The following is a 9,186-nucleotide window of genomic DNA, read 5'->3' on the forward strand; positions in this document are numbered from 1 at the left end:
AAAATTCCCCAATCATATATAAATCAATCTCATAATTTCTAGCATCTCTTCTACTAGAAAAAGGTACTCTTAATAATATCATTCCATCTTATTGTATGTCGAAGCATGTTTCCTTGAAAAATGTGTCTAAGAATTATAGTGTATTCTTATAAGACTTATGGTCTTAATTTTGGGTGGGAAATGAAATATTTGTAAAATTTAATTATTAGTTTGTTGAATATGTTCTTGGATTGTGAGTGGATATCCTCTTATTATCCATATATCATATTACCTCTCTAGAAGATATATAAGGGCATGTGTTGCAATAACATAATGGATTTGGTACTTTTAGCCATGCTCAATGTCCCATGGACCAATATAGCCCAATTTCTTCAAATTTGATAATGGTGGTAGTAAGGGATATTATGTTGTATTAACAAACATGTGCACACCTTGTAGAAAATGGGGTAAAATCCAAGCAATCATAATATGTGATGCATGCATATGTTATGTTTATGAATGGGGCATAAATTTCCCTATTTTTTGATCTTTTAAAACATTGTATGGTTTCTATATTTATCATTCTATATCTTTAATTTTGTGTATTATTACAAAAAAATTCAATCCATTGGTACTCAATATGAAATTAGCTACATATCTAGATGATGGAGATTTCATGGATGACTCTATCCTTTACACAAATTTTGGGTTGGACCAAATGAGTAAAAACCATGAACAAATAATCACTACTATATAGCAACTTTCAAAATCACAAACATAATACTAGAATTCATCACATTAAACTATTAAAAAGTACACATATTAAGCTAAATAGACTATGGGATAAGGATTTCAATAAAGCACTCATTTCCCATCCATAATCATTCTACTCAAGTATCATTGATAATATGTGCCTATAACATAATAAAGGTAATTGTATATACAATATCATTTTAAATTTAAGAGTGTGTATAGAAACACTGAGTCAACATTGTCAGGATCGTGAAATGTCTTATTTTTTCCTACGCAATACCCTCATTTACTCTGTTTTCCCAATTTGAGGTCTTTACTTAGCACTCTCATACTCTTTTTGATGTTATCATGAAAGATTTGAGCTCAAGTTGCTTATTACATAAATGTTAATAGGTAAATTGTTAATTTGATCTAAATATCTCCTTTTATTGTGTTTTCTAAGGTTTGTAATCATTACTAGTCACCAACCAAGGTTGGTTCAGTTCCTGTACCATAAGTATGTGTAGGATCTTTGTTATTGGAGATTACTACAAGGGCTAGTGGCAATCTATTTGTATAACACTCGTTAATAGAAATTTTTGGGTGGAATTGATGGATAGAGAATACCTACCTCCTACAGTCAACTTCAAGTCAAAGAAGAAGGAATTTTTCATTAGGAGTTCTCATGCACTAGACTGAATTTCTCTGATTAGAAAATGGCTCTAACATATTTCTCTCACTAGAAAGTTGTGATTTGTTTTCTATTTTCTCCAATGCATGATCAGATCTACCATAGCCAGATCTATGATCTAAATAAACTATTTAAACTGAGTCATGAGTTAGATTTAGGTTAGTGGTACTATGACATCATTATGTTGTTAGATTAAGATTGGGTATCACTCATTATCAGCTGGATTTGTATCACTAAGCTTATAATGTACATAAAGACTGAACTTTGTAATATAAATTGAGTGTCAGGTTCTTTCTCAAAATTTGTTGTTCTATTTTAATGATATTTCTCATTTTGTGTTCTAGTTTTATACTAAGAGGGTGCAAGTTGGTTGGTCAGGGCTTGACCAACTGAGCTCAACACTCCTCTCATTAGATAGATCTGAGTGGTTTTTTCATTCCAGATTCTTTTCATTTTTTTTTTGTGAATTTAATTATTGTATGAGGGTGAAGTCATGGAGCTGGGTTACACTTTTTGGCAAGAGGGGGCACATTTTAGTGGAAAAATATATGGTTCTATCGAGTCATTTAAGCACTCATGCGAGCTCTTGCAGTCTGCCCATGCCATTTTCACAAACCATGGGTAATTTCAAAGCTCGAACAAGAGTGTGATGGTAGCTAGAATGAGAGTAATGGAGCTCGATTAAGCAATTGAAGCATTGAGCATTAAGATAAATCTCGCCAGTCACCTCTCCAATGTTCCAGAGAGTATTGGAGCTCGATTAAGCAATTGAAGCATGGAGCATTAAGATCAATCTCGCCAGTCACATCTCCAATGTTCCAGAGGCTCAAACGAAAGTAGGTACTCTATATTTTTTGTCTTTCTTGTTTAATATTTTTTGGAAAAATTAATCCAATTAATTAAAAAAAACCATGTACAAGAACCATGAAAACCAATTAATTAAAAAATAAATAAGGAACCATACAAAAACCATAAAAGCCACAAAACAACCCTTCAAAAGAACTTAGAAAATCACAAACCAACCAAGAAAACCACAAAAAAATCATTAAAAAACCCTTCAAAATAACCTATAAATCACTTAACCACAGAAAAAACTATAATTTAGGTTTTCAATTTTTTTTCTTACTTACAATGTTTTGTTTATTAAATGCGTGTTTTTAGATTTTGAATTGTAAATTTTTTTTTTCTAATTATTTTTTCTTTAGGAATTTTATGAAATAATTTTTTTTATTTTTTTGTTATTTAAAATGCATTTTAAATTTCTAACAAATTTAACCGAAAATATACCCCAAAAAACACTAAAACAGAAAACAACCAAACTATAATCAATAGACATGATGAATATGGTTGCTCATGGTGAAACTATATCTATAAAATAAGAAATTTTATTTTATATTATTATTTTAAAAGTAAATTAATTTATATTTTAAATATTTTTTAAATAATAAATATAGTACAATTCTAGTTCTAAAAATAAATTATTAATGTTTAAAGTTAAAAATCTAACAAATAATATATATATATATATATATATATATATATATATATATATATATATATATATATATATATAGAAAAACATTTAACTTAGTTAATATATAATATTTATCTATATATAATTATAACACACACATATATCTAACGTAACATAATTATATTTAATTATTATTTAACTATAACATCACATAGTTATATATTATAGTTCTATGTATAAAATATAACATAACATAGTTTTATAACTATTTAACCTAACATAGAAATATATATATATATATAATATATATATATATATATATATATATATATATATATATATATATATATATATATATAACATAATTACCAACCTAGATCCATCTTAACTCTGGATCTATCAGACGCTGAGTCATGCATTGTAACAAAAATTATGTTGAACATATAACTAACATGCTCATTTAAATATATTTAGTATGTCTACAATTATATATTATGAGAATACAAATGTTGAATACAAAGTTAGAATGCTGAATGATTGAAAATGAAAATAATAAGAATATAGTCAATCAGAAAATAGTTTACAATGTGATTGATCTCAATCTCTCTTCTTCTTCTTTTCTTACAGTGACACCTACTACCTTTTCCATATTTACATATCTATCATATGAAAAGGGAGGTTGAAATCATAGACCATTCATATATTTAACTCGAGATATTGCATTAAACATCATACCCACTCTCTCTTGCTTCCTAATATTGAAAGTAGCTTTCTCCATAGTCAATCCTTGTGACTTATGTATTGTTAATCCCCAAGAAAGTTTCAAAGGAAGTTGTTTTCTACTACCTCTTACAATAGGTGTAATAGGAACTGTTTGAGGGGATGAATCATCCCATGGTACTCCCATATAATTATCAAGTGTTACTAAAACATATATGGATAGTTCTGGGGGTGATTTTCCAGGTTTATACATAATTTTTTCTATAATTGCATGATCTGATAATCACCCTATGAGTGACCTCAGTTAAAGATTTATTAAATTAAGGTATTACAGACTCATATGTTGGTGTGTGTCTATGTTATTCAAGCAACAGATCGATCAAATTGCAAATACACAGACACTTGAAATGGAAAACAACAGAGAAATACAGTAAGCAAATACAAGAACACAAGAAATTAATAAGGAGTTCACCCTATCCTCTAGGGCTACATCTCCGGTCCACCTCTCACTGGTGGCCTTATTTTATTGTGTCTTGAAGCAGAGAATTACAATGAAGGAACTCAATATGAGTCTCATGAAACAGATTGGCTTGGCAAGGTGGTTCTTGGATTCCCCAAGCCACTAGAGTACACAGACTCTCTTCCTTACCGGCTCTTTGATTTCTCTGGTCTTACAAATCCTCTCTAGGATGGCTTGAGTCTCTCAAGCTCTCTAGTGCTCGACACTACCTTTGGTCAGCTCGGCCCTCTGTCCTCTTTCTACCTTTTGCCTTACTGGTTCTTTTCTTCTCTATCTTTTGTCTTCGGTGTTCCATCTTTCGGTTCCCAACTCCTCAGTGTCCTTTCTGTTCTTTGTTGATGGCTTTAAACCCATTCGAGCTCATGGCGGTTCAGTTCCTCTTCCACCTTCATCGGATCAGCTGCACTTGGAGTTCCTTGTTCTCGGCGTCATCGTCAGACTCTCAGGGATGGCCACTTGTCCTCCTGCGAACTGCGCTAGCCTGCTTGTTCGGTTCAATTCTTCGGTTACGTCATGGAATGGGTCTTCCGCCACTATGGCAGATAATTCAAACTTCAAATTCTTTCATTTCTTGGTTTAATCCCCTATCAATTCTGTCTTCTCCATCGGGCGCAATCTCAGCCGTTAGATCTGGAGCCCCCAGATCCGACGCCATTCGTTCGTCATGCGTGGTTGACTAGCTTGACCGTTAGCACACGATGAGCGGTGGTTTTCTCTCTCCTCCGCTTGCCACACGTCGGGCACTGAGTGGAATCGCTCCTTTTCCATCAAAACTGCTTACCGCCCATGGATGCCCTCGATCAATACCACCAGTTTTGGAGCGAGTCCCGCCTTTAGCGCTTAGCCTTTTGTCCCATGGTCTTCCCGGCTCCCACGCGACTGAGTGCTCGGGGCTTCTCCATTTTGAGGTTTTTTGCCCAGCGATGCGCGATAAGCACTAATCGCGCATCAAAAACTCGCTCTGTTTCCCGATCTGGGCCTCCCAGGGGCTGATTTTGCCTCCCGCGCAGTCTCCATGGGCCTCGGTTAGCGTGCTATGACCGAGGTCCTCATTGTTCCACGCTGGCTGCCACTGCCACTAGTTTAGAGGTGTCTTTGATCGCTGTTTTAAATTCTTTGAAGTTTGTCCCGACTTGGTACAGCCATGGCTCTGTTAATCATTCTTTATGGATCTAATTCAGATCATGACCTTCCCACTTAAAAGCTTTTGGACCACCAAAAGTTGGTTTTCTTTCAAGCATTGACTAAGTGAGGGTATTGCTGTCTCACTTGCCCAATCTCAATCCACTTTGCACTGCTTGGCTTTGAACCTTTGAGTCCAATTTTGAGGTACTTAACATCTCCTCTGTGCATTTTTGTCACCTTCCTGTCCAAGACTCTGTCTTCCTGTAATTCATTCAGATATTCAGGTCGTAGGTCATCAATAGAAGGCAACTGACTTTGCTCTTCAGGATCCTCAATCATTGAAGGTTCAAACAATCTCAAGCAATCTGCATTTACGACTGAGTAGATGTGCATGTAAGCTGGTAGATCAAGGCGAAAAGAATTTTCACCAATATTTTCAAGTATCCTAAAAGGTCCATACCTGATAGGCTTTAGCTTTTTACCTTCACCTTGCATCCTGTCCTTGCTGATATACAGCCAGATCTGGTCTCCAACTTGAAAACTATGCTCCATTCGATGCTTGTCATGCCTAGCCTTGTATCTGGCTTGGCTCTTTTCTAGCTGTTCCTGTACTACCTGGTGGATCTCCTGGATCTGTTCAATGAACCTAGTTGCCTTGTCCACATCACTGTGTCCATCAACCGTGGTATCTTTACCAAAGACAAAATCCAAAGGATACCTTCGTGTGAAACCAAAATAGGTCTCAAAAGGAGATCTCTGTGTAGAAGATTTCTTTTCTCTGTTATAAGCATGTTGCACATAACACAAATGTTCATCCCAAAGCTTAGGATGTTTCTGCAATATCCTCTGTGTAACTGGATCACTGTCCTGTTAACTACTTCTATCTGGCCATCAGTTTGTGGATGAAAAGTTGTGCTTTTCTTCAATTGGGTGTCCATCAGTTCCCGCAGACTTGACCAAAACTTCTCCACAAATCGGGTGTCTCGATCAGGTACAATAGAAGTGGTTAATCCAAAATGAACCCATACATGTTCAAAGAATAGTTTTGTAGTTTGTTCAACTGTAATCTATTTATTACAAGGTATCAAAATACACATTTTATTGAACCTATCCACAAACACATATAGATAATCATGACCTTTCTTAGATTTAGGCAGTCCTCCAACAAAATCCATGGAAACACTTTCCCAAGGGTGAGAAGGAACTGGTAATGGAGTGTACAAGCCTAGTTTTCTATTGTTGGGCTTGCTTTTAGCACACATAGTACACCGTCTTACATATCTAGAAACTATCTCACTCATCTTCGGCCAATAAAAAAATATTTGTAGTTGTGCAACTATTTTACTTACCCCAAAGTGACCTGATATCAGAGAAGTGTGTGCTTCTCTAATTATCTTTACTCTCTTTGTTTGTGGAATTCAGAGTTGCCCACAATGATACAAGAGTCAGTCCTTCACATGATAATCCAATTCTTCTACCTTTTTGCCTTGACTCAAAGTTGCATATACAACTTTAAAATCTATATCTTGAGCATATTGTTCAATGTAGCTTTCATGTAGTACAAAATTATTCTTAAGTATAGTAGATGCATTTATAATGGGTCTAGATAACATGTCTACAACTTTGTTGTGTATGCTCTTTTTATATCTGATGACTAAATGAAACTGTTGTAGAAAACCCATCCACCTCTAATGTCTTGATTGCTGCAACTTAGTTTGGGAGTGTAGATATTGAAGTGGCTAATGATCAATATGTATTACTGTCTCTTTTCCCATTAAGTAATGTTTCCACTTTTTCACACTCTGAACTAAGGCATACAATTCTTTATCATATGTAGGATAGTTAACTCCTACAGAATTAAAAGTCTCAGAATAATAAGATATGGGTTTACCGTGTTGTGTTAACACTACTCCCATGGCATAGTCACTGGCATCTGCTTGGATCTAAAATGGTTTTTGTAGATTAGACAGTGCTAGTACAGGTTTTGTACTAATATTTTCTTTCAAGGTGTCGAAGGCTTTCTGATATTTCCTCCCCACTGAACACCTTGTTCAATCCTGTCAAAGCATGTAAGGGAGCTACAATTGAGGAAACGTTAGAGATGAACTTCCTCCAATATTGTGTCACTCCTATGAAGCTTCTCACTTCCGTAGCAGACTTGGGTTTAGGCCAGTTTACAATGACTGCCACTTTAGAGAGATCTATTTTCAATTCACCACCCCCTACTATATGACCCAAATAATTTAGAGATGATTTTCCAAATTCACATTTTGGGAGTTTAACATAAAGTTTTTCTCTTTTCAAAACATCTAATGTCTACTTAACATGCTTTAAGTGTTCCTCCCACGTTTTACTAAAAATCAGAATGTCATCTAGATCCACAATAATGAAATCATCAAGAAAATGTTTGAGTACATCATTCATTAATCTCATGAAAGTAGCAGGGGCATTGGTCAAGCCAAAAGGCATAACCAGCCACTCATAAAATCTCTGCTTTGTTTTGAAAGTAGTCTTCCATGCATCTTGCTATACAACTCTTACCTGATGGTATCCACTGTGCAAATCCAGCGTTGTGAAATAAATAACGTTCTTTAATTGATCTAAAAGATCATCTATGTGAGGAAGGGGATAACGATTTTTTATCGTTATCTTATTCAGTGCTCGGTAGTCAATGCACATTCTCCACGAGCCATATTTCTTTCTCACCAAAACAATTGGTGACCCACATGGTGATGTGCTAGGCTTGATGAACCCCTTCTTGAGCAACTCCTATAGCTGCTTTGTGATTTCAGCATTCTCTAAAGCATACAACCTATACATTCCAATGTTAGGCAATGGAAAATCTTGCTGCAAAATAATATCATGTACTATTTCCTTTTTAGGTGGCAGACCTCTAGGTTCCTGAAATAGGACATCATACTCTGAAACAATCTTTTCTATATCGGCTTACTGCTTAGCATTATAGCCCTCAAATACATTGGTTTTATTAGGTTTCTTTTCCTTTACAACCATTAGAAAGAATTGTTTGCATGAATTTATCATTCTTTTCATCTGCCCTGAGTTTATGAGAGTATAATTATTATTGAGCTTGTGAGCTCTTACAAAGTATTTGATTCCATCTTTAACAAGTAGATACTTGTTCTCAGCTCTATAGAAAATAGCTTTTCTATCATACAAGTAAGGACTTCCTAAAACAATTCCACATATATCCAAAGGAATTATGTCTAATTCAACCTCATCTACAAATGCTGACCCAAAAGAAAACTTGAGTTTGCATTGTCTAGTCACTTGTAGTTATGCTTTATCATTCAGCCATCCTAATGGGTATGGATTCTTGTGAGGTGTAGTTGCTAATCTGAATTTCTTTACAATTACTTCAGAAATCAAATTTACTTGTGAGACACTATCAAACAAAGTATCAATCTTTTGATGTTTGGAAACAACTTGAATATGGAAAAGCTCATGTCTTTTTCTCTCACGTTCTTCATCAACAACAGATTGAGCAGAATTACTAGTAGATGCTTCAAAATTCTTACCTTTTATACCTGTGGCTGTAATGATTGTTTCATCTCCAGAGTCTGACCCCAAATCTCTCTGAATAGATACAACAACCTTCTTCTTCTTACCCTCGGACTTCTTAGGTCTCAACCCTGGATGTAGAATCCAACAATGCTCATCATCATGCCCCTCCTTTTTACAGTGAGTGCATGAAGCTTTTCCTTTCTGTGTAGTGTTAGCCTTCCTTGGTTTCCACTTCTGCTTTCTTTTCTCCTCGCTCTTGCTTGCAGTGGGTTGGGATGGTCCCCCAACTTCTGGATTTCCATTCTTTCCTCTAGCTTCTAGATGAGTAGCTTGTACAGATACCTCATCTAGACTAGTGGGATTAAACATGAGGATGGTATGCCTCATGTAGCTATGTAGACCACTAATGTACTTCAAAAGAGT

The sequence above is a fragment of the Pinus tabuliformis genome, chromosome 8, assembly GCF_031772625.1.
Source record: "Pinus tabuliformis cultivar Carrire ecotype Pingquan chromosome 8, CPIR1, whole genome shotgun sequence".
NCBI classification, from domain to species: domain Eukaryota; kingdom Viridiplantae; phylum Streptophyta; class Pinopsida; order Pinales; family Pinaceae; genus Pinus; species Pinus tabuliformis.